At 34.3% G+C, this 27,839-nt stretch overlaps 1 long non-coding RNA gene across 2 annotated transcripts in view; it reads left to right on the top strand.

The window, feature by feature from the left end:
• The window catches only part of LOC103658393, a 46,502-nt gene extending 18,922 nt beyond the window's left edge, over nucleotides 1-27,580 (top strand). For both annotated transcript variants that reach the window (XR_567146.2, XR_567147.1), the window contains exons 2-3: nucleotides 19,109-19,303; nucleotides 26,074-27,580. This is a non-coding gene — a long non-coding RNA (uncharacterized LOC103658393). The remainder of the gene's footprint in view (nucleotides 1-19,108; nucleotides 19,304-26,073) is intronic.
• The last annotated feature ends 259 nt before the right edge of the window (nucleotides 27,581-27,839 follow it).

Below are 27,839 nucleotides of genomic sequence, written 5' to 3'. Positions count from 1 at the left end.
CAGTCTTTTGTAGCTAATGAGCGATAACAAAATCATTGGTTGTTACAGGCGACAAGAGTGTTTTTCAACATATTGTTAGTCCAGTGATGTCATCACATTTTGATTATTTGATTCCACTTGGTCCTTATAACTGTTACCATGGAGATAGGAAAAATATTTTGATTGGTTAGAAAAGTATGTAGGAGAACATTGTTTCTTTCCAATTTTGTTCTTCAGCGAAAAAGTGATTGAAATAGTTCTTAGCACTTGTGTCATCTCTCATTTTTAACTCTTCACTAAAGTAAATATATTAGATCTTATGCTATCTCTGGAAAGTAGGTATTTCCTGTGTTTCAAAAATCATATTTGCTTTTTTTAATTTAATTATTCTTTTTTGAAAACAGATTTTATTTATTTATCTATTTTAGACAGAGGGGCGGAGAAGGGGGGAGTGACAAGCAGACTCTGTGCTGAGTGCAGAGTCCCATGCTGGCTCGATCCCAGGACCTGAGATCATAACCTGAGCCAAAATCAAGAGTCAGATGCTTAACCATATTTGCTTTTTTTTCTTTTTTATATAGTTTAATCTACTATTGACTAAAGCAGTGCTAGAGAAGGAAATGTATGCCTTCAACAAGCTTTAAACTTAGAAAAAAGGCTTTTTGTAAAATAAGGATGGCTTATGTTTTGAAATTTATATGAAGTACAACTGGGTGTTATGGGAAAGTTTGTTAATGGGTATGTATTTCCCACAATAATGACAATGCTAAGTTTGCTTGTCAACTTGAATCCTGCTTGAATTTCTCTCATATGAAATACCAGCTAATAATTGTAGGAGGAACAATAGAATTTGAAAAATCCCATTTCACAAAAACCATTGTAAAAATTTATTCAGGAAAGAATCATGAATTCATGCTAAACAACTGAGCCAGACATTGCTGAACAGGCTATTTACATAGCTTCAAATTATTGCCTCACAGAATAATCATTCATTACAAAGGGAAATTGTCTATCTTTATGATATAACAATCAGACAGATACCACTTTAATTAAGTGATGAAACTTAACATCACAAATAACGAAACAAATTGACATCACATGCTCAGGATGTGATACCTTGAGAATAATGTAACATCACCTATAAGATATGACTGTAAAAAAAAAAAAAGAACCTGAATCAAATTATGAGGAAAAAATCAAGTCAGCCAAATTGAGCGATATTTTGAAAAACAAATGACCTGGAACTTTAAAAATATAGCAAATGCTATCAAAGAAATAAAATCAAGCAAGCAAGCGAGCTGGTAAATGATTCTAGATTTAAAGAGATTCAAAAGAGATGCCATTGATTTGATCCTGGTTTGGATAAAGAAAAAAAAATATTTAAAAGGACATCATTTAACTGATTGGAAACTTAGGATATGGACTCTAAATGAAATAACTGCATTGTTTCAATATTCAATTTATTAAGTGCAGTCACTCCGGTCAGAAATCAGTGTGGAGTATGTGACTGTAATACAGAGAGACGTTTGCTTGGCCTTGTATTTATTTCTAGTTAAAAACTTACTCTGGGCATTATTCCATTCCAAATTTCTATGAGGTGGTGTACTTCTCTTTTACTTTGCAACCCACTGAGATTTAGTTTCCAATCTTACCACTTCGTGAATCTCCTGCCATTCCTCACAAATCCAAAGGAATTATTCCATGTTTTTCATTTCTCTCCTCCATTTCCAACACCTTTTAAACTTCTTCTGTTCTTAATTTCTGGGATAATATTATCTCTTCTTTTGCCTTTTAGTTGTCTGGCTCTCTGGCTCTCTTTCTCAGTCTTGGGCTAGTTTCTCTTTGTTCGTTCATAAAAGTGGATATTTCTGAGGATTTTTGTCTTCACCCCATGTTTCTTCTCACCTTACAAATTCTTCTTGGCTTGTTTTTTTATTAGGCTCCAACATTTGTACTCTTACTTTTGTAAAAATAATTCTCGTTCCACATAGATACCTCACATTTACCTTCAGATCTATACATCTTAATATCCACCAGCAGTCTCTACTTGAATATTCTAAGACCCCCGCAAGTTTAATAGATCCAACATTGACTTTGTTATCTTATTCCCACGTTGACTTACCTTTATTTATTATTCACATAAACATCCTTCCTATTTATTAAAAGTCTTTGGACTCATCATCATTTTGTTGTTTTTTATTCATCAAACTTATTAAACATTGATTATCTACCAGGTTTTCCCAACTCACACCCCATTCTCCTTAATCTCTGATCCCTGCAATTATAGCTTTAGAATATCACACACACACGCACACACACACACACACACACACACACACACACACACCTGCTTCCTCTTGCCCATCACCATTGACATTGGCTAAGTCCAATTAATTCTCTACCTTCTTTGGACAACAGTAATAATTTCCTTATGTTTGGACCCACCTGCTCCTTTATCCCTCGTCTACCACAAGACTGATCTTTCTTCCATATGTATCTTATTTTTCACTGCCCTCATCAATATTCTTCTTTTGCCCCACATAGTCTTCAGAACAAACACATTTTAAATTTCTACGCATAGCATTTGACATGATTCTTCATCTGCCTTGTGAATACTAATCCAGACTTACTTTCACCTGCCCCATCACTCTTTACACTTGAGCAATAATTGTGCTTCTTTGAATAAACTATGTTTTCTCATGTCTCAAGCCTTCACATTTCTAGCTGTTTCTTTTTTCTTTTTTAAAGATTTTATTTATTTATTTGTCAGGGAGAGAGAGGGAGGGAGAGTGCACATAAGCAGGGGGAGCAGAGGGACAAGCAGGGTCCCCACTGAGCAAGGAGCCTGATTTGGGACTCGATCCCAGAACTCTGGGATCATGACCTGAGGCCAAGGCCAACGCTTTACCAACCGAGCCACCCAGGCATCCCTTGCACTTGTTTCTAATTGGAAGTTCTTTCCCTGAGTTTTCATCTAATGAAGACTTCCTCAAATTTAGGGGCAGAGGCTGTCTCTTCTGAGAAACCTGTCTTGGCTTCCATGGGCACATTTCAGCACTACTTATCACAGTGCTCTTATGCCTTGTCTGTATTTCCATGATTCCAGCAAGTACATTATTGGATTATAGTAGTTATTTTACATATCCATTTCCTTGGCTGAGAACAACTTTACATAAAAAAAGTAAGTCTCTCTTTCTTCCTGTGTAGTCCTAGACCCATTATGTTTTGCACTGTTGGCATCCAAAGCAATTCATTAATAAATAAATACATTAAATGTTAGTTTTTAACCTGCCCTGAATTTATCATTGGAGGTCAAGTTGTTTGATATAGTTGTTCAGTGTTTTAAGCAGTTATAACATAGTAGTTACTGCCTAGTGTGAACTGATTGGTGTCTTCTGGAGACACACAATGGATTTAAGCTGGCAGAGAACATATATAAAATTGTACGCATTGATAGCCTGATGCACATTCATAGGAGCACAAGGGAATTCATTGGGCATTGTTCAATCTCTGTTTTATTCATTTATTCGATCAGATATTATCAGCTTTGTTTTAGACATAGAATCAAAAGAACAGAATAACTTTTTTTTTTTTAAGATTTTATTTATTCATTTGACAGAGAGAGACAGCCAGCGAGAGAGGGAACACAAGAGAGGGAGTGGGAGAGGAAGAAGCAGACTCCCAGGGGAGGAGCCTGATGTGGGACTTGATCCCAGGACTCCAGGATCACGCCCTGAGCCCAAGGCAGACGCTTAACGACTGAGCCACCCAGGCGCCCCAGAATAACTTTTGCAAAGTCATGAGTTACCTTTAATCATTTAGAATCACAACACAAATCAGTATTGCTATGAGAATAAAGCATTCTACTTTAATTTAATGTGTCTCTAAATCTCAATAGCTTCCCATCTCATCTGTTAGAAGCAATTTATAAAGATAGATTCTATTGGTCATTTTGACAGCCTACTTAGTTTTTAAATTGCATGAATGGTGTTATTACAATAACACTTATTTTTATGATGATGGTAATTCATGCCAAATGTAGAACTTTTGCTGAAAGATTTTAACCAAGAAGATCACCTGAAAGATAACTGTTAACATTTCGGTATACTTTCTCAATTTTCTTTTTCATGAACCTGTACTGCAGTGGAAAAACAAATGGGCTTTGTAGTCAACAGTGCATTTTAATCTTGGATCCAGCCGCATGACATTTGGCAAGTTACTTAGCCACTCGTGACTTGAGTTGCTCATCTGTAAGATGGTGATAATAATAATACTTACATCATAGGTTTATTTTGGAGATTAGACAAAGTTTTGTGCTCAGAACAGAGTCTAGAATTGTGCAAACAATCAATAAATACTGGCAGCTTTTGTATAACTTTAAAATTTCAGGGTGATGGTCTGCGTATACTATTTTATACTACGATTTATTCATTTTAAATAGTAACCTAGGCTTTTTCATGGACCATGAGCATGTCCCAGCATTTGGAATACTTTTAGAGATACATGTCTCATCAAAAATAAAATAAAATAAAATAAAATAAAATAAAATAAAATAACCCTTCTTCCTGAAATACTGTCCATATACAGCCATCAAAATTTAAGTTTTACAGTTCAAATTAAGTTCTACAATTTGATAAATGCTGGTTTGAAAAGAAGCTTGAGCATATGGACTAGAAGAGGATCTTTCATATGTTACCTAATATTATTTTGTTTCTGTTTTTTAATTTTTAAAAATTTTTACTCAATCTGAGCACACTCTCCCCCCCACACACACACATACACACTTACAGACTTACAAATATGTGTACTTCCAATAGCGTACAGGATGTTTAGTTATATAAAGATGAATTTACAGTCTCTGTCACCAAAACTGCTTAAAATATAGTGAGGTTTTGATGTGCATCAACAACAATAACAATAATAAATACTGTGGATTATGTTCCACTAATTTTGCTAGGTCTTTATGTATATATATTATCTAATGTAACTTTTAAAATTAAACCCCTAGTGGAGTTGATATTATTATACTATTTTACCAAATAAAAAACCAAATAACAAAATAACCTGTCCACAGTTGTATACCTTAGAAAGCAGTTACACATGACCCCAAAGTCTATCAAGTTAGCTCTACTGTGTCATGGTAGTAGATTGAGAGAGAGCCTACCTATAACAGAGTATTATTTGGTTGCCAGGGAACCATGAGAAGGGAGCATTCAACCATGGTGGAGGAAATTGGGAAGTCTTCATGTATGCAAGAGTATTTTAAGTGATATTTAATAAAAGTGCTGTGGTTAAGTAGGAGGCAAAAACAAGAAAAGGTATTTCAGGAGATTCTTGCTTATTAATTCAATTGGGAGACTTGTTATATTCTTTGGTTTCCTAAGAAAAGATTTAGTAAACAACATGAAGAATCATCTGCTGATCTAAAACCGTGTTCGCAAATCCTGATCTGGAATTTCAAACATTTTAGCTAGTGTGATATGTAAAAATGAAGGGTTTATCTAAACAATGTCTAGTGTAGGACCATGGTAATAAACAGATCAGGGAAAAATCATATCCGTATTTGTCCACTCTCTGGTTTCACTGGCCTATAATATCTTGAGAATTACACATCTATTTAACTTCAATTGGCTCATGCAAGCATGACTTGCCCTAAATGAATGAGACTTTGGTTCAAAAGGAAGAATTCAATTTTCTATATTTGGTTCTCTCAACTGAGAAATGAAACTGTGTAATAAAATGTGTTGCACCTGATATTTAGAGAGGGAATTTGTTTAACATAAACATTTTTCTGGGCCAGTTTTGTATGTTAAATTAGTGATCACACATGTTTTATTGCCAAGTTGGTGTAACAAATCTCTCAGATGCCAATACCATCTGGCCATCCGCACCCACTTGCGAATTTCATGTGTCATTTTGTACCTGCCATAGTTCCGTACTCATGCTGCTCGGCATCTGCCCTGAGTTAAATGCTTCCTTTACAAATCACAATTAATGGGAACATCCTGAGTTGTGAGTAAAGAATTTGTGAAAAAAAATTGTCACACATCCCAAAATACAGCCTGAGATGTCATTGAACAGATGTTGAACTGAAGTTAAGTGTGATAATATAAAGAAACAAAAATACTGTATCTTGCTGAGTTGACTAGGTTCATTTTATTTCTATTCCCTATTTCCATGATAACTGTTTAAGAACTTTTTTCATAATGCCTTTTAGGAAATAACAGTGGTATAAAAAGTGTAAGTGGCAGTACAAAAGTACAATTGCAACACAAGTTCGTTTTCTAAATTAGGCGAGAAAAAAATTTCAGAATTGCCGGCTCATACGGTCCTTGTTCCTTGCCTTGGAAGCCTATAGAGACATTTTTTGCGAGCTCTTTGGAAATGTGAAATACTTTCATTGGGTTCTGAAGCTGGTATTTCCATTTTTAACTTGTTAGGTAGCCATTCAGCAGCCGGAACCATTTAATTAGTACCCACTGTATACAAATCATTTTCAAGGTTCAAAAAGGTATAAAATATATTCTGTCTTTAGGAGCTTACAAAATGTAAGCACACAGGAAAGTTAAGCATCATCAAATACAAAACATGGTTAGTATGATTCCTGAAGTAAGACTCTAGGGATCAGAACTACAAAGTCAGACTTATGCTGGGTGCACGTGATGGCAAATTAAACTGTGAGTCCTATGTTAAAAAAGTCAAATGTAAGCTTGGGGATAAACAATTATACATTTAGAAACTGCAGTTAAGATATTAGCTCCCCTCATCCTCTTTGAAATTCTCCTTCCAAAAGGGAAGACCACCTGGTAAAGGTGGTGTGTGTCAAGTTTTCCCATGGAAACCTTATCATGACACCCCTACGCTTCATGGACAAGGGCACATTTATGCTGTTCTTGTGGGGAAAAAATGTATTTAACGTGAGGAAACATCAGTTGAGGAGCATTCTGAAAAATAACTGACTGGTATACTCAAAGAGTGTCAAGGTCATACAAGAAGAGATGAATTAAAGAAGAGTAAGGAGACATACCTCAATGCAATGTTTGATCCTGTGTCGGAGCCTGGTTTAAAAAGAGACATTAGGTGGCATTTGGTGCAATTTTGATAAGGTTGATCGACTATTTATGATATTTTGTCAAAGCCGTTTTGCTGATATGGATAATTGTGCTTTGGTTAAGTAAGATGTTAATCATTGGGAGAGCTGGGTAAGAGGTTATATGAATTTTTTGTAATTTTTTGGTAAGCACATTACTTCACAATAAAAGGTGAAATAAAAAAATTAAAACCATGATTGAAACATTTCATTTTATATAAATTTTAAATCCAAACTCAAAAAAATCACACAAATATTGAATTCTAGTTAATAATTTGAATGTTAAAGTATTTAAGGAGATTGTAGTGATCTGTGATTTACCATATATATATGGTACACGCACACACACACAGTGGCTTAATAGATGGAGAGAAGAATGGACAGTCAGGTAAATGTTAATAAATCAAGTGTAATACAATATTAATGTTATAACCTACATGGTTGGTGTAAAGATGCTCCCTGTAAGATGTTACAATCTTTGCTATATGTTTTTTAAATTATCATAATAAAAAGTCAGAGAAGAGGGTAATAGTTACAATATTGAAAAATCCAATACCAAATTGGAAGTTAGATTAACTCATGCAAAGAATATAATTTATTTCATTTAGCTGCATTCATCAAAGATGCTTTTAATTTGTTTTGTTTCGTCTTGCTTGGTAGACACAATGTATTGGTTCACCCACAAATAAATATCTTCATAGAAAAAGGACCTTACTTTATTTTAATCTACATCAACTGTTGTCCTTTATTTATTTATTATCTCAACATTGTCCCTTATTTATTTTCCCCCATTGCTGACCTATTTCAGCAATATTGTATTATCTCCTGAACCTTACATCATACCTACCTATAACACTTGGGAAAATATGCTCAAGCTAGTGAATGTATGATTATCCAAAGCAAACCTTTTATTTATTTATTAGAATAAACTTGTGGACAAGTAAGAATGTTGTAAAATAGTCTCCAAAAAATCCCTCTTGTAAGTAATCAAGTTTATTTATTTGAATATTCCATTCTTATTACACAATTTAAACTATCAGTATAAAAATGGTTTGATTATCATTACACAAATTACTAAAAGACTATGTGAAAAAATTATCTGAAAAATTACAATATATTTTACAAATATATTTATTAAAGGAATTTTTCAGTGTTGACCCTGGGATGATGATTTGGTTTATTTTGTGAATTATATTGCTTTCAGTAATTTGGGTTGGCACTTAGAGTCTAAATTTTGCAGTAATGTTTATGTAACCTACCGTGACTTGTCTCTTTGTCAAACCATTTTCAAGACTTGGTATTAAGCATACAAGCTTATGCTACTTGGGTTTAAAACATAACTAGCTGTGTTCTAAGAGTATTACATGATTTTTTTCTTTACTTTTTATAGCATGGGGGGGCTGGCTATTATAATCCCCATTTACTAGACTCAGAGTTTAAGGAACTTGTTCAAGTTTCTAGAGCCATTATTTAGCAGAGACACGTTTACACCAAGTCAATATTACCCTTGAACCCTTAAATGCTCTGTAAGATTGCCAGTTCTTAAAACCATAGCTGCTTCCTTTTTTTTCCCCTAAAACTTTCCCATACATGAATTTCTCAATCATTATTCATCTCTTTGCCGAATGGTATGTTTTCAAATAATCATGCCAGGAAGGGTAAAGGGGCAATACATCTTACAGATCCTGTTATATTTTATAATATTGTTCTATTGCTTTTCCATTTGAGGAGATACTTGATTATTATTACAATAATACTGACATTGAATCCTACTATTAGTATAATAACAGGCAATTGACCTGTCTGAAATCAGTTTTCATCTACAAATGATAAAGCTAATATCCATCCAACCCATAGGATTGCTTTAAGAATTTAATTATATATCCTTATAAAGAAGACATGTAATCAACTGTAGATTACAATAATTATTTTCCAATGTTTATTATCATCTTTGTCCATAAAAGTAACACAGCTGTTGTTGTCATTATTTTCATTAATATCTTGGTAGAGAATTCTTCAGTTATCCCTCAAAGCTCTCAAAAGTTTCTCCATTTGCTTCAGGTAATTTAAATATAGAATTCTGAATCCCTTTGTTTCTTTTGAAGATACCTTTGTCTCTACCCTCTGTTGTTCCCTGGATACTACCTATAAAAAAAAATTTCCCTGGTTTTCTTTTTTTCTTTCTTTCTTTCCTTTTTTTCTTTCCCCCCCACCATGAATGCATTTAGGTATGTCTTGTTTATAAATTTTATATTTAATATTTATACACTACATATAGAGGACTATTATTTTTGGTAAAATAAATAAAAGAAAATTTTCTTTTATTATAAGTATCATGATTGCTTCTATTTTATTTGATACAGATGCTTCTCATTAAATTCTTCACAGGCTGGATTTAAAATTTCTCACCTGAATACCTGGCACCCACTCTTTTTTTTTTCCCCCAAGTTTTTATTTAAATTCCAGTTAGTTAACATACAGTGTAATATTAGTTTTAGGTGTAGAAGGTAGTGATTCATCACTGACATACAACACCCAGTGCTCATCACAAGTGTCCTCCTTAATCCCCATCACCCATTTAACCCATGCTCCCCAACCATCTCCCCTCCAGCAACCTTCAGTTTGTTCTCTATACTTAAGACTCTGTTTTATGGTTTGCCTCTCTTTTTTTTACTCCCGATGTTCATTTGTTTTGTTTCTTAAATTCCACATATGAGTGAAGTCGTGTGGTATTTGTCTTTCTCTGACTTATTTTGCTTAGCATAATACCCTCTAGTTCTATCCATATCATTGCAAATGGCAAGATTTTTTTTGATGGCTGAGTAGTATTCCATTTTATATATATATACCACATCTTCTTTATCCATTCATCTGTTGAAGGACATCTGGGCTCTTTCCATAGTTTGGCTATTGTGGACATTGCTGCTATAAACATTGGGGTGCAGGTACCCCTTCAGATCATTACGTTTGTATCTTTGGGGTAAATATACAGTAGTGAAAATACTGGGTCATAGGGTAGTTCTACTTTCAACTTTTTGAGGAACCTCCATACTGTTTTCCAGAGTGGGTGAACCACCTTGCATTTCCACCAAGAGTGTTAGAGAGTTCCCCTTTCTCCACATCTTCACCAACATCTGTCATTTCCCGACTTGTTAATTTTAGCCATTCTGACTGGTGTGAGGTAGTATCTCATTCTGGTCTTGATTTATATTTCCTTGATGCCAAGTGATGTTGAATATTTTCATGTGTCTGTTGGCCATTTGTATGTCTCCTTTGGAGAAATGTCTATTCATGTCTTCTGCCCATTTTTTGATTGGATTATTTATTCTTTGGGTTTTGAGTTGGCAAGTTTTTTATAGATTGTGGATACTAACCCTTTATCTGATATGTCATTTGCAAATATCTTCTCCCATTCTGTCAGTTGTCTTTTGGTTTTATCAACTGTTTCTTTTGCTGTGCAAAAGCTTTTTATTTTGATGAAGTCTCAATAGTTCATTTTTGCATTTGTTTCCCTTGTCTTTGGAGAGGTGTCTAGCAAGAAGTTCTGCAGCCAAGGTCATGGAGGTTGCTGCCTGTGTTCTTCTCTAGGATTTTGATGGACTCCTCTCTCACATTTAGGTCTTTCATACATTTTGAGTCTATTTTTGTGTATGGTGTAAGGAAATGTTCCAGTTGCATTCTTCTGCATGTGGCTGTCCAATTTTCCCAACACTATTTGTTGAAGAGATTGTCTTTTTCCCATTAGATATTCTTTTCCGCTTTGTCAGAAATTAGTTGACATAGAGTTAAGGGTCCATTTCTGGATTCTTTCAAAGAAGCAGATCCTAGTTTCCTTGATCTGCTCTACTGTTCTTTTGGTTTCTATTTCATTGATTTCTACTCTAATCTTTATTATTTCTCTTCTCTGGCTGGATTTAGGCTTTATTTGCTATTCTTTCTCCAGCTCCTTTAGGTGTAAGGTTAGGTTGTGTATTTGAGACCTTTCTTGTTTCTTTAGAAAGGCTTGTATTGCTATGTACTTCCCTCTTAGGACTGCCTTTGCTGCATCCCAAAGGTTTTGAATAGTTGTGTTTCCATTTTCATTTGTTTCCATAATTTTATTAAGTTCTTTAATTTCCTGGTTGACTCATTCATTCTTTAGTAGGATGCTCTTTAGTCTCCATGTATTTGAGTTCTTTCCAACTTTCTTCTTGTGATTGTGTTCCAGTTTCAAAGAATTGTGGTCCAAAAATATGCAGGGAATCTTTGGGTACCAGCTGAGACCTGATCTATGACCCAGTATGTGATCTATTCTGGAGAATGTTCCATGTACACTCAAGAAGAATGTGTATTCTGTTGCTTTAGGTTGTAATGTTCTGAATATATCTGTGAAGTCCATCTGATCCAGTGTGGCATTTAAAGCCCTTCTTTTCTTTCTTTTTTTTTTTTTAAAGATTTTATTTATTTATTTGACGGAGAGAGAGACAGCCAGCGAGAGAGGGAACACAAGCAGGGGGAGTGGGAGAGGAAGAAGCAGGCTCATAGCAGAGGAGCCTGATGTGGGGCTTGATCCCAGAACGCCGGGATCACGCCCTGAGCCGAAGGCAGATGCTCAACCGCTGTGCCACCCAGGCGCCCCTAAAGCCCTTATTTTCTTTTTGGTCTTCTGCTTAGATAATCTGTCCATTTCAGTGAGGGGTTGTTAAAGTCCCCTATTATTATTGTATTATTATTGATATGTTTCTTTTATTTTGTTATTAATTGGCTTATGTAATTGGCCGCTCCCATTTTAGGGGCATAAACATTTACAATTGTTAGATCTTTTTGTTGGATAGACCCTTTAATTATGATATAGTGTCCTTTCTCATCTCTTATTACTATCTTTAGTTTAAAATCTATTTTGTCTGATATAAGGATTGCCACTCCAGCTTTCTTTTGATGTCCATTAGCATGATAAATGGTTTTCCACATCCTCACTTTAAATCCGGAAGTATCTTTGGGTCTAAAATGAGTATCTTGCAGACAGCAAATTGTTGGGTCTCGCTTATTTATCTAATCTGATACCCTCTGTCTTTTGATTGGGGCATTTAGCCCATTTACATTCAGAGTAATTACTGAAAGATATGAATTTAGTGTCATTGTATTACCTGTAGAGTCACTGTTTCTGTATATTGTCTCTGTTCCTTTCTGGTCTGTGTTACTTTTGGGCTTTCTTTACTTAAGGGATCCCTTTTAATATTTCTTGTAGGGCAGGTTTGGTGATCACAAATTATTTTAGCTTCTGTTTGTCCTGGAAGTTTTTTATCACTCCTTCTATTTGGAATAGAAATTCTCACTGGATAAAGTATTCTTGGCTTTTAGCATCCTGAATGTATCATGCCAGTCCTTTCTGGCCTGCCAGGTCTCTGTGCCTAGGTCTACTGCCAATCTAATGTTTCTACCATTGTAGGTTATGGACCTCTTGTCCCAAGCTGCTTTCAGGATTTTCTCTTTGTCTCTGAGATTTGCAAGTTTCACTATTGTATGTCAGCGTGTTGACCTATTTGTACTGATTTTGAGGAGGGTTTTCTGTGCCTCCTGGACTTGGATGACTGTTTCTTTCCCCAGATTAGGGATGTTCTCCACTATAATTTGCTCCAACATGCCTTCTGCCCCCTCCCTCTTTCCTCTTCTTCAGGAATCTCAATTATTCTAATATTGTTTCACTTAGTGTTGTCACTTATCTCTCAAATTCTCCCTTCGTCATCCAGTAGCTGTTTATCTCTCTTTTTATCAGTTTCTTTATTCTCCATCATTTTGTCTTTTATGTCACGAATTCTCTCTTCTGTCTCATTTACCCTAGCAGTTAGAGCCTTCATTTTTTTTATTATATCTCATTAATAGCCTTTTTTGATTTCAACTTGGTTAGATTTTATGTCTTTTATTTCTCCAGAAAGGGATCCGCTAGCATCTTCTATGCTTTTTTCAAGCCCAGCTAGTGTCTTTATAATCATTATTCTGAACTCTAGTTCTGACATCTTACTAATGTCTATATTGATTAGGTCCCTGGCAGTCAGTACTGCCTCTTGTTCTCTTTTTTGAGGAGAGTTTTTCCATCTTGTCATTCTGTCCAGAGAATAGATGAATAAGAGAGCAAAGTACTAAAATGGCAAAATGACCCCAGAGACATATACACTAAACAAATCAAAAGAGACCCCAAACCAAAAATAGATAAAAAACAAAACAAAACAAAACAAAGGGAAAAAAGAGAGAAGACAATCAGACAGGTGAACAGGTTAGAGCAATACAATGAATCCTGTGTTTATTTTGGTCTGCTCATTAGAAAATTAGATCCCAAAATTGTAATGAAAGAAAAACTTATATATGTACAAAAATAAAAGTAAATACAAAGAGAGGGTAGAATGTAACTGAAAAAATAAAAATTAAGAGACAAGAAAGAAACAACAAAAAACAACAACTACAACAACAACAAACAAGGGACATAAATAGGTGAACAGAACAGAGCAATACGCTATATCCTGTGTTTATTTTGCTCAGTTTGTTAGAAGAAACTACATCTCAAAATTTTAAAGATTTTTAAGAATTTTAAAATTTGAAAAATTTTTAAAGAAAGAAAAACATATATATTTATATATAAAAATCATATATATTTATATTATATATTATAATATATAATATGTTTATATTATATATTAAACATATATATATAAAACACACATATATATATTAAAATAAAATCAAATATATTGAAAGGATAGAATATAACTATAAAGATGAAAATTAAAAAAGACTTTAACAAAACAAAACAAAAGGCATTATGATCAACAGGTGACTAAAACAGAACCAAACACTGGATTTTGGGTGTATTTTGGTCTGTTAGAAGAAACTGCATCCCAAAATCGTAAAGAAAAAAAAACTCTCTCTCTCTCTCTATATATATATATGTGTGTGTGTGTGTGTGTGTGTGTGTATGTATGTATATACACACAAACACAAATAAGATTAAATACAATGAAGGGATAGAATGTAATTGTAAAAATGAAACTTAAAAAAGATTTTTAAAAAGAGTTGATAAAATAAGAAATTGGCTGAAAAAGGAAAAAGAAAAAAAAATTAAAAATTTAAAATTGAAAGACTAAAGAGTTATGGGAGAAAAAAATGAATTCTATGTGTGTTTTCCCCTAGAGCTGGAGTTTTGCAGTTCTCATTGGTCAGTGAACTTGGTCTTGGCTGAATGTTCTTGCTGATCTTCTGGGGGAGTGGCCTGTTGCTTTGATTCTTGAGTGTATTTTCCCTGGAGGGTGGAATTTACCACCCCTGCCAGGGGGCCAAACTAAGTAATCTGTTCCAGATTGCAGTATGTGGCTTTTTTTCCCTGAAGGCTTTCTGCTGAACTTTAGAGGATGAGAATGAAAATGGCGGTCTCCCAATTTCTGGCCCTGGAGCCAAGAGCTCAGGGCCCCACTCTTCAGTGCACTTTCAGAGAAAAGCAGTAAATCACTCTTGTCTCCCTTGTCCCTGTGTCACTTTGTGCTCACCTGGCCTGCGACCTGAGTGTTTCTATCTCAGGCACATGACCCTGTTTCGAGTCTCCAAAACCTGCAGACTCCTGTGGTGCTCTTCCATGCTGCTTCTCCTCCTGGCGAATGAAGGGGGTCTTGCTGGTTCTGCTGCTTTTTGGGTCCGTGCCCGGAGAGCAGTGGTCCGACTGTGCGGCGGTTTGTGGCAATCCCAAGCTGAGCTTCCATTCCTGGGCTCAGGGCCCCAATCCTCAGTGCACTCCGCTCCAGCTTCCCTGCTCCAATGACTGTGAGCTCTGCTGCACTAAGGTATCCCCTGTCTTCCTGTGACCCCAAGGATCCTGAGATCACACTGTCCCAGCTTGGGTTCTGCCCCCACTTAGCCACCTGAGCAACGTCCTTCACCAGAGCAGACTTCTACAAGTTCCAATTTTGTGTACTGCTGGTATATCTTGTTCTGGTAGCCAGTTTACGGAGGGTCCCTCACCCCACGGTCTATCTTCCCATGTATTTCCTTGAATTCACTTCTCTGCACCTCCTACCTTGCAGAAAGTGGTCACTGTTCTATTTTTAGAGTTGCAGTTATTCTTTTCTTAGATCTCTAGTTGAATTTACAAGTGATCAGAATGATTTGATAGTTATCTAGCTGAATTCCTGGTACCAGGCGAAACTAAGGTCTCCTACTCCTCTGCCATCTTGGACTTCTCCCCCTAATTTTGCTATTATTGATAATGCTGCAATAAACATCAGGGTGCATATGCCCCTTCAAATCAGTATTTTTATATCCTTTGGGTAAATACCCAGTAGTGTAATTGCTGGCCTATAGGGTCATTCTATTTTTCACCAGTGGTTTTTCATTTTGAATCTCTAGGAAAATAGTTTTTGGTAATGCAGTAGAGCTTTTAAAGTGGCCCATTTCTACTTTGTTCTTTCTTTAACAATTAAAAAAAATGCTGCCACTTATATAATGCTTATCATATGCCAGCTGGTATTCTGAATGTTTTGCTTCTATCAATCTAGTTTAATGCCCGGCAAGAAATAGTAGATTAAAACCTTGAGTTTATCAGTATACCAGGTACATGTACTGCCCTTGTTTCCTTTCAATGTCCACTTTGCTTTTGAGAAAACAATAAAATGAGCTATTATATAGATTTCATAGTCAGAAGATAACTGGTAGACTCTGCTTACCTATTGAGGTTTGTGTGATTTAGACTTTTCCCCTTGCAAATTGATTCACTCATGAACAATAGAGAATTTATTTATTTATTGGTCTATTTGTTTTATTCTGAATTTATCTTAAATTAAAGAAAGCTGCAAAAACAATTAGAAAAATAATTGTGTACCACTGTTTCTTAGGCTAAGAATACCATCTTTTTTTTTTTAAGATTTTATTTATTTATTGGACAGAGAGACACAGCAAGAGACGGAACACCAGAAGAGAGAGTAGGAGAGGGAGAAGCAGAGTCCCACTGAGCAAGAAGCCTGATGTGGGACTCCATCCCAGGACTCTGGGATCATGACCTGAGCCGAAGGCAGATGCTTAAGGATTGAGCCACCCAGACGCCCCTAAGAATAGCATCTTACAAAACTTTAATTAAATGATCAAGACTAAGAAATTCACATTGATTCAATACAATTAACTACAGTAGAGACCTTGTTGAAATATCAACACTGTTCCTGCGAGTGATTCTTTTTTTTTGTTCCATGATCTTATGCAGAATTCCACAGTCCATGTAGTTATTGCCTCTCTTTGGTTTCCTTCTATTTGTCACAGTTTATCAGTCTTGGCTTGTCGTTAATGATCTTGTTATTTGTGAAAAGCAGTAGTCTGATATTTTGTTAAATGTCCCTGAATTTATGTTTGTCTGATATTTCACCTGATTTAGATGAAATTATTTATTTTTTGGCAAAAATACCATAGAAATTATATTGGATTCTTCTCAGTGCATCATGTCAAGGTGTTCACAACGTTGCTGCTTTTTATCACCTGTGAGGCAAACTTTTATCATTGGGTTAAGGTGGCAGCTGCTGGTTGAGAATTTATGTCTTAAGGGATCTGAGATGGGAAAATATTTTTCAAAAACACAGGACTTGAAAAGGTTTCTTTCCTTGCCCCTAGGTGCTAGTTCACCTCACTTTCACAGTGGGAATGAGACAAGATGCAAATACAGGGCTATTCCCGTTATCTCCTCCTTAGCACAGCTCCTCCCATCTTCCACACACTCGGTGCTATCTTTATTGTGCAACCAAAGCCAGAATAGAGAGAGCATGAAGACAGAGTGTTCTAGTTAGGCATAGTGGAGGCACAGAAAAAACAAATGTATATCACAGGTGCCCAAAATACGCTATGCATGAGAATCACTTGTGGAACTTTTTGAATCCAGAGTCCTGAGTACATTACAATGATACCCACATTCATTTCATCTTGTCCAGATCTGAAAGTCACCCCTCTAATCGGAACTGCAACAGTTAAGAAAAAAATACCAGTGCTGTGGGATGAATAAGAAAATAATAAGGAAAGGCTTCTGGTTTCCAGGCTGGTGCAAATCCTTCGACAAATACAGTGTCACAAGGTTGTATATGGCTGAGGGAATAAGAGGATCTTGGCCTATGAACCCTATTTATTTCCTTGATTTTGGCACTAATCTTTTTTTTCCCATTATTTTTAATAGAGAATTTAATTGGCAACCTTCATAAGATTTGAACTTTATTTTATTGACCAGAAAGTTGCCATAAGAGATGCAGTAATGCTGTTAGTTGAGAAAAAAATACTCTGGGGGAAAAATAGAGCTTTATAAACACCCATATAAATTATTTGTTATTTTTGAAGAGAGCAAAAATAAATCCATTAGTGAATAACAAGCTTTGTTTTCCAAATTTGAGTTGATGCTAAGTACAGTAATTGATGTCCTGAAATCTCACTATAGCAATACAAAATCCTCTAGCTTAAATAAGGTATAATTTCTTCCAATCTTGTTCAGGAATTCTGTTTGTATAGGTCATAAGCATATCATTAGGATAACTGCTTAAAGAGAATCAGAAAAGGGAAAGGGGATAGTCAGAACTAAGCAAAACTGATTTCTGAAGGCAAAGAATGTTTCAAATGAAAGTCAGAGTTCAATAACATTATATTTCTGAGAATTAGAGTAAATGTAATTTTATTAAAATATGTTTTATGACTTTAAAGTAAATAACTCCATCTCTTTGTTCTTTTTTTCTCTCACACACAACACACACAGACATACAGACACACACATTCTTCCATTACGTGTTCAAAATAAGAAATTTTTCCTTAATTCTCACCAAGTTGGGAATTGACATAAGGAATGAAAGCAAATTGATAATTATAATTTATTATTTTTATTTATAAACAGTTTCAAAGTATTCAATAATAAATGGGATTCAAATATTTTTATCATCAAGTGAATTATATATGGATGGAAGATTATCAACACACAAAAGCAATTACAAAAGATTATTTTCCATTATTTTAGTGCAGAATAACAGTATAATCAACTCATTACTTTTGAATTACTATAATCAACTGCCCATTACTTTTGAATATGTATTTGCTAAATTGTTATTAAATTTCCAGGTTTTCCCCTCTTTTTTGAAATAGTAAAATTCATTCTTTTATGTCTTTTTTATTTTTTTATTTTTTATTTTCTTAAAGATTTTTTAAATTTATTTGACAGAGAGAGACAGCCAGCAAGAGAGGGAACACAAGCAGGGGGAGTGGGAGAGGTAGAAGCAGGCTCCTAGCAGAGAAGCCTGATGTGGGACTCAATCCCAGAACGCCGGGATCACGCCCTGAGCTGAAGGCAGACGCTTAACGACTGAGCCACCCAGGCGCCCTCATGTCTTTTTTAACCATATTTTGTTACAGAATCAACTTTAGGATTAGGGTATCATGAAATGATTTTTTTAATGAAAGCTTTTATATCTTAAAATATTGCAGCATATCAGATATATCTGTCTTTTTCTTTTCCCCATACTAAATTCTGCTTAACCCTAGTGACACATCTTCCATGATACAGAAATTTTCTTGCCAGTTCAAATGTATTTAAGAACCATTGAACTCCTAAATAACTTCATTTTTATTTTCCAGTCACTGATTTTTTTTTCTTTTTTTTTTTTTGTCATTTGTTCTAGTTTGTCCCTGAATTATTACTAGATCTTGGTGATTAGTCCGGTTAAGCTCTTCTCCTATAATGAACAATTCTAGAAAATTTAGTGGAGGGAATCTTCTACACCCTTTATGTTGACACTTCCTATGTATTTCGAAATTTTACTTTAGATCTCTTAGTGAAAAATCAGTAAAGTATAGGGGAAAAAATACCTTGATTCTGATGGAATTCGTTCATGTCTTCACATAACCACTGATTGCTCTGTGATTTGGTGTAAAGGGCTTACCTCTCTGATCATTGTTTTTGCAACTAAAATATTTGTTATGATAATTAATTGAGATAACAAATGTAAAACTTGTAGCTTAATACCTAGGCCATAGTAAGTGCTCAATAAGTATTAATATATTTTCCAGATTATTTCAGCTGCTAACTAAGGAGCCCAAAATTCAATACTATGAACAATGAACTACAAAGAAACACAGAGCAGAGCAACATATGTAATGTTCAACAATTGTGGCATGCAAGGAAGCAATGTCATCAAGCAGTGTGAAGTTGTGTAAGCCATGAAAGTCATGCTGGTGAGTTCTGGAGATGCAGCAGTGACCTAGGTAAGGCCTTTCCTTAAGCAGTGAGCTTTGCAAAGTTTCGGTATCAAAAAAATCCTAAAAGCACAATGAATAAAGTTCAAGTATATAACCAACTTTCTTACATAATGAACTCTTTAGAAGTAAAAAATATGAAGTGTAGTTTGTAAACTAGATGAAGTTACTTCGAACAACTGAACTCAACAGTATTTATTATACCCCTACAATAAAAAGGGCACCATCCAAAAGAAACCTGAAAATATTCAAATTCAGCAAAATCCTTATATAATCTCTTCTGAATTTATTATTTATTGGTTTCCTCCAGAAAATGCATGTTTTATTTTGCCTTTAATGTTATATGTCTGTATTTAATTTCTATTGCTTTTGCTCAAACTGTTCAATTTGCTCTTTTTCCTTATTTCTATTGGGAAAAATCCTGTCATCCTTTAAATTATAACTCAAATCCCTCTTCTCACAACTGAAAATCTCGTAACACGTTGGGCAGAATAAATTTCTCAATCCATTGTATTCTCCTCACACTTCCCATACATCTCACCTTGTTACGAGGGTTCACAGTAATGTAGGAATACCTCCCTAATGTATAGTGAACTTCTCAAGAGCAGTAGTTAGCTGAGATTATTCATTATGATTCCCAGTACCCCAATATGGTACTGAACAGGGCCTGGTCATTGTAAATACAATATAACATGTTCAGGATTGTGAGCGATAAGTCTGTTCCCAATAATTAGGTTCTACTACATAATGGATGGTGGAGTGGAACAGAGGTTTCAAGTGACTATTTCTTTACATGCATATTATATTATCTTTGTCTAAAATCTCTCTCCCTTGTCAGAATGGTTGGAAACAAATAGACAAGGAATAACAAATGTTAGTGAGAATATGGAGAAAAAAGGAGACTTTGTGCACTATTGGGGAAATGCAAATTGGTACAACCAGTGTAGGAAACAGTATGGAGTTTCCTCAAAAAATTAAAAATAAAAATATCATATGATTCAGTAATTCCACTACTGGGTATTTACTCAAAGAAAATGAAAACACTAATTTGAAAAGATAAATGCACCCCTATGTTTATTGCAGCATTATTTACAGTAGGCAAGATATGGAAGCAACCCAAGTGTCCATTCATAGACGAATGGATAAGGAAGAAGTAGTATATATAGTCCATGGAATATTACTCAGCCATAAAACAAACTGCTAAAAAACAGAAAAAACTTATGGCTGCCAGATGGGAAACAGGTGGGAGGATTGGTGAAATAAATAAAGGGGATTAAAAGGTACAAACTTCCATTTCAAACTTAAAAAAAACAACAACAACAACACAGAGATGAAAAGTACAGCATGAGGAATATAGTCAACAAGATGATAATAACATTGTTTGGTGATAGATAGTGACTACATTTATTGTGGTGAGCACTGAGTAATGTGTAGAATTATTGAATCATTATATTGTACACCTGAAACAAAGATAATACTGAATAATAATTATACTTTAATAAAAAAATTTCCACATAACCTTGAAAGGTCATGGATGATTAAAATGTCCTTAAAGTTCAAAAATACCATGATAGGCTTTTGTAAACTCATAGGATGGTAGAAAGAACAAGAGTTTATAACCCAAGATAGAATGATTCTTAATATGTCTAAAAGAACAAGAATGGATTTTCCAACTATGGAGTTCTGATATCTTTCTGCTTTTGTAAACATCAACAAATGGACTAGATGTGGGAAACCACAAAGAATAAGAGAGGGAGAGGCAAATAAAAGTATTGGTGGGGGCACCTGGGTGGTGCAGCCGTTAAGCGTCTGCCTTCGGCTCAGGGCGTGATCCCGGCGTTATGGGATCGAGCCCCACATCAGGCTCCTCCACTAGGAGCCTGCTTCTTCCTCTCCCTCTCCCCCTGCTTGTGTTCCCTCTCTCACTGCCTGTCTCTCTCTGTCTAATAAATAAATCTTTGAAGAAAAAAGGTATTTGTGTGTGTGTGTGTACATGTGTGCATGTATAATATGAACATAGAAGTGGAAAAATACAGAACAAGCACCATTGGTAATAAAAAAAAAATACAGAGGTGATTACTTCACATTGAAATTAGTGCCACCTTAAAGTATATGTATAACATTCTTTGGCTTTAGTTTCTCAATGTGTGAAAAATAATAATGCTCAAAATTTATACATCCATAGATTTATACTAACAGTTTATAAATGGAAATCTACTAAGTTAATTTTTTCTAAGTAATGAGTCTTATTAAATAGTCTAAAAGTCATAGAACACATTTAATTCATCCGTGGGATTTTAGAAATGTTTGTTCAGGCAGCACTTTCTTATATTTTATTTAGTAAGCCAATGTGTCATAAAAATAGATTATGTTTTGGTCATATCAGCTTATAATTTTAAAGAGAAAGAAGTGGACTGTATACATTTTCAAATGATATAAACAGAAAAAAGTATTGTGTGTGCAATAACAAAGATCTCTGCTATTCTCCATTTTCAAAGGAAAATCTTATGATTAAACATCCTGAAGTATTTTTCCCACAGTTATCCACTGTTTGTTTGTTTGTTTATTTATTTATTCATTTATTATTTAACTTTCAGAATATTGTAGCCCTACGTGTATATATATGAATTTTGAAATTGTTTTTATCCAAGGATGTAAATTCATCTCACAATATTTTCTGGAATGCTAAGTAATAATTTAAATTGTGATAAACTATAATAGTATATTATATGAGTCATGATTGTTGACACATTATTTAATCATGTTTAATAAGGAGGATATACTTTCACTGTACATCTGAGAGTGCTGACAATAAGGTAGAAAATAATCAACCTGGAATTTAGGGTAAGAGTTGAAGTCAAAAATATTTAAAAAACCCTTACATGAAATCAAAACACTGAACACATATGTTACTCCAGTTAACTCAATATTTGCCTCATAACGAGCTCATGTAAACTCAAATAAATAATTAAATTCTATGGGAATGAACAATTCATTTGTCGGTCAAAGGAAAAACTGCATAGTCAATGCCTAAAATAAAATAATGGTCATTTTCTTTACCATATAATCTCAAATAAAAATATAAAATATAAGATTTATCATAAAATTTGTATTAGATGATACTTAATGTTCCATGCCTTCTCATTTAGTTTTTCCTTTACTATAATCCTATGTCATTATTTCTGTATATTTTATAAATTATAATATCCATCATAAATTTGAGAACATTGCACAAAAGAAAAGTTATGCCTAGCATGTTTGGTACAATGTATGTATTTAATAACATCTGCATACATGAGAACACTATAGGTTATAGCTCAGTTTTGGCAGAGCAGAGATATAGACTCAAGACTCATGAATTGTAGGCCTCAATCATTTTCTATATAAATTATCACTATTTTTAAACTAACTTTAAATCATGGAACATTGTGTGAGGAATTCTGCTGAATTATATCATAGTTCTCAAATATAAAAATTATTTCAGGACAAAAACATGTTTAGTTTGATTTTGATTAGGCCACTAAGTGAATATTTTGGCACCTCGGTAGGCTTGGGATCATTGTTTTTGACTGACAAACAGCCAGAAATTTTTATGGACTCAAAATTGCTAACAGAAAGGGCATCTTTCACACCCATATGATTAAGAGGGCATTATTATATGTTAATTTCCTTTCTCCATAAACTTCCTGAAGAAAAGAGGTAAGTATCACTTATAGTCTTCTCATATAGGTACAAACACTTTTTGAGGGCCCTATTTGAACAGTTAGACATGTTAGAATATAAAATTAAAAAAGAAGGAGTTTGAGGAACACTGAGGTGTTATGGCAAAGGTTAACAATATTGGTGATGAGGATCACAAGCTAATATTTATAGTTTTTTCTACTCTAAATTGAATACTTTCCCAAGACTTTGTCTCCAATATCTCTTTCATATATTCAACTGTCTTTTGATATTGTTTGTTAATACAATTTACAAATTATTAAACTGTGTCACCAAGAGGTAAATGACTCATCTCAGGTCCCGCCACTAGTTATTGGTGGAACTGGGATTTGAACTCATGTATCTCTAACTCAAAGCCCCATACTCTACCTTGTGACAGACCATCTCTCATTAATTACACGGCCATCTCATTAATTATAAAGAGAACATAGTCCACTGAGATGCTTATTTGACCAAAACATTTGTTAAAATAATTGTAGCATTAATGTGACACTCTCATTCCTGTCTTGTACAATAATGAGCAGCACCTTATTGTGGCCACATGTATTCAGGGAAAAAAAAAAAAAGAGAGAGAGATTATTCTGTAGCCTTTTAAGTTTTTAAACCACTCTATTTACTTACATTTTCCTCATTTCCTGTGTCAAATTCTGAAACAATATATTTTTAAAAAACACAAGTCTTGTTGGGATTCAAAAGTAATAGAGCTAGAAAAAAGGATTTATTAAGTGCCTACTGTGTAACAGGCAATGTGCCAGTTAAGTTAGTTGTCTTATTTTATTTTCATCAATTCATGCTCTATAGGAAAAATTAACCCAATTATAAGGTAAGGAAACTGAGACCCAGAGAAGTTCAGTAACTTATACTGAGATGAAATTTCTGGTAAGCGGAATATTCTGCAATTGTGCCAATGCCTACATAATTCCAAACACTTTTATTATTGTCAGTATCACTCAGTGATGAAACTCAGATTCTCTATATTTGAATTTCCGGCTCAAGTGAACCTGATGCCAAAGATCATACCATGAACCACTGCATATGAAGCCACTCTTCACAAAACACAAAAGAACCGCACAAAACCAGTAGAAGAGATAGAGAAGATTAAATGTATATACATAGAAAACAATACATAGAAGAGATAGAGAAGATTAAATGTATATACATAGAAAACAATTTTATAAAGTCAAAGTGACAAATGCTACAATAATGACACAGGTATAATGATAGTGATTTCTTCATTGTAACTCAGATCATTGAAACATAAATGCTGGATGCTGGAAAGAATACTACACAATAAATCATCCTGGTATATGTATTCTTTCTTATGCCCCTAATAGTGTTAGTTAATCTATGTATTTCTGTGCTTTTAAAAACTACTTTAGAAAGTTATAAGCATGTTTTAGCTAGAAGGCTAGAAATTGGAGCAAAAATGACATTGTACTTGTACAACATTTTGACATAAACCCAACATTTTCAGAATGTTCATATATTTATCAGAGTCCCAGAACCATAGACATCCTCTGATGGAAGCACTGGGGTCATATGAAGACCAAAAAATAAAAAAATAATAAGTAGACATGATTTAGACAACATGTGAGGAAAAAATAGATCCTATCCTGTTTAGAGAACCAGGTTAAATGAATTCTATTTCTTCAGTTTTATAACATACATTTACAAACATTACTCTGCTATTAGTTTGGAAGACATAATTGACAGAAGTGTGTAGGAAGAAGTTGAGATCAGATATATATACTTTGGAATACAGCTAACCACAATTACTCAGTATAATTTTAAAGGATTATACTTCTTTACACTCCTTTTGTAGAAGGTACTCCTAAACACAGTCTTCTCTGAAGTTCTAGGAAAGAACTAGTGGGACTTGTTTGTGCCAGATGGATCCCCTGACACATAGGACTAAATTTTAGGGGCTGTTGATTCTCGTGAAGCTGGCTATATTCCTGGCATAGGTAAATGAGGAAAGATACTGAAAAAAATAAAAAAGAAAAGATTACATCACACAGACTAAGAAGAGATAGAAAGAGATGAAGAAATAGAATTACTTTAAATCCTTTTATGTCATTCCAGTCCTTAGCTCCCAGTTCTTAGAGTCCAAAATACATTTAGATTCTGTGACATAGTGTTATCTTGCTTACATTTATCAAGCAACAACTATAAGCCAATTTTGAACCAATTATGTAGGAGCTGCTGATTTCACTCAGGAGGAAACAAAAACTAAGAGAGTGTAGACACTGTGACAAATTTTCGAAAACAAATAAACAGGAACTAGAATTCAGAAAATCTAGCTCTCATACACATACTTAAAATTGTTGGCCTATGCTTCTTCTCAGTCTCAAAAAATCATTTCTCTCCTATTAATATCGCATATTTTCTTGAAATCAAATCATTTCAAACAAAACAAAATTTGTGAGAAGAATGAGAAAAGGAGTAAAAATGCAATGCTGGATAATCTTAATTTTCTAGTTGTGAATGACAGAGAGATTTTCTGAAAAGAAGATTAAAAGGTGCCTGAATAGGTAAAGCAAAGGATAAGATAAAGAAAACACAGTCACATTCAGTACTACCCTGAATCAGTGAGGTCATCCATGCAGTCATTTTTCCAGCCTCTGTATTTGGGTTTGAGCTGGAATATTATAGGATATTCCACTTTAGTACAGAAAGAAGGAAAAAAAAAATACTCCTTACATGATCAATAGCTTGGGCTATGTGGAGGCCATCTTTATTTTAATGAAAACACAGAATGTGTGAAAACAGGGCAGGCATGCAGTGAGTTATCATCAGGGCTTGTGCCTCAAGTTTCAGTTCAACAGTTATAGTCATAACTCTGATTCTCCTTATTTTAACTATGAATTCACATCTACACCTCTTCCTTCCTCCTCCCTGTCAGCTTTGGAATGTCCCTTCCTAGTGTTATCACCCTCCATTCTCATTGAATCAGGTCAAATGAAGCAAAGTTTCATTCATTGGGGAGGGGAATTTCTGGTCATGAAACTATCTGAAAGGTTATCAATCTTTCCCCCACTCTCTGACTTTTCTGCTGACAGGCTTAATCAACGATGCTAACTGCTCTGTGAATGACAGCTCTAAATTCTCCAAAGGAAAGACATCTCTCCACTCAATGCATCTCAGTGTAGCACATGCTCATAGAGCTAATCTTGCCTATCACAGTGAATTCTTTAGGTTACTAAGCTCATAATTAAAAGTCTTCACTAATGACATGGTAATTGTTTTAATGGATTTCCAATGAAGTGTGAAGTTCCCTGCTGATATGTCAACAAAATATGAAGCATTGTGAGAAAACGATGTAAAGCTTCATAGAATTTAGAGTTAGAGGAGACCTTAAAATTATCTAGGGGAACCTTTTCATAAGAGAAAAGAGGGAACCAGCCCCAGAGAAGTGAAGTGTGCTGCTGAAGGTCATTACATGAAGTGGAAACTGTAAGTGTCCTGACTCTTAGTACAGTGATTTGTTTCCATCTCACTGCTTATTAATTTTGACCTGCTTTTTATTTATATTGTTGCTGTATCAAGAAACCTTTGCCTTCAAGTTTTTCATGTCATCAGTGGCAACATTTAAATAATATTAATTAAATATTTAAATTATATCGGTAAAAGGGTACGTATAAAACAATTTTTATTACATTACTTTTGTGGGAAGATTGCAAAGGTGACTTTGGGAATGAAAATCTACAGAGCTGAGAATTTCTTGGTTGGGTGCCTCCCGAATAAATATCTTGGGAAGTCAATGAACCAGGAGAGATTTGAGGAAATCAGCGTAATCTCGTAGTTAGATGCATGGTACATGAAGTAAGTAAATTTGTTTAGAATTTGTTTGGAATTTCAAAATTATAAGTTCAAGTTGAAGGTCATGCAATCATCTATTTCCAAAGGAGGTTAAAATATATATTCTCAAGGAATTTACAGATACTTGTCAGTTTCCCAAAGAACTTAACAGGTAATTGGCACCAACTCTAGGAACTACAAGCCCCAAAGAATTAAAATTGATAAGCCTATTAGGTCTATTAACCTACTCTGAGTTTCGTTTGAAGACAGGGATAATATTCTTCTTACCTATCTTCATTTCAGTAGCATTCTAAGAATGACAATTATCATTAAAAAAACTTTTTGCAAAGTAAGGCAACATTTAAATGCAAAATACTCTTCTTATCACTTTGCCAGTACCCTAGCTCATGGATAGAGTAAGCAATGTTACTGCTTCTTTACTTATATCTAGTTTTCGATGGTGTTTCATGCTGTTAAGCTAACTGTTAGACTGTTTCATTTTCCCACTGATGAGGGAAAGTGATGTTAATTTTAATTGGATTGCTGTATTTCATTACTTTGTTAATTTCACTCTTTATATTTCTTTTCTGATAGATTTTATCACAAATCAACTTCAAAATAGACTTTATAATGGAGCTTCTTCTATAGTTTGCCAAAATGTAATATTAAAAGCTTGAAGGATCTGTTGAAGTTCTTAAATGAAGAAAAAAAAAAAGAAAAAAAGAATTGTGTTATGTTTGATTGCATTACACAACCTAATAAAGTAGATATTCTCCAAAAGATAAAAGTCCAGTGTCCTTCCATTCTGTTCAATGTACCTTCTTCCTTTTGGCACTGATAGTCCCAAAATGACCAGAAGCACCTGCTACATTCTGGCTAGCTACATGTGTTTGGTTCTATCTTGATTCATCTTTCTTAAATTCTTTATCTTTATTGAGATTACCATATTTAACAAGTGACTCTATTAAACATTGAGGAGGAAATAACCCACATGATTAAGTTTATAAAACAAATAAGAAAATATGAA

Source organism: Ursus maritimus, unplaced genomic scaffold (genome assembly GCF_017311325.1).
Source record: "Ursus maritimus isolate PB19 unplaced genomic scaffold, ASM1731132v1 scaffold_8, whole genome shotgun sequence".
Classification (NCBI taxonomy): domain Eukaryota; kingdom Metazoa; phylum Chordata; class Mammalia; order Carnivora; family Ursidae; genus Ursus; species Ursus maritimus.
This window is presented reverse-complemented; position numbering and strand designations above follow the sequence as displayed.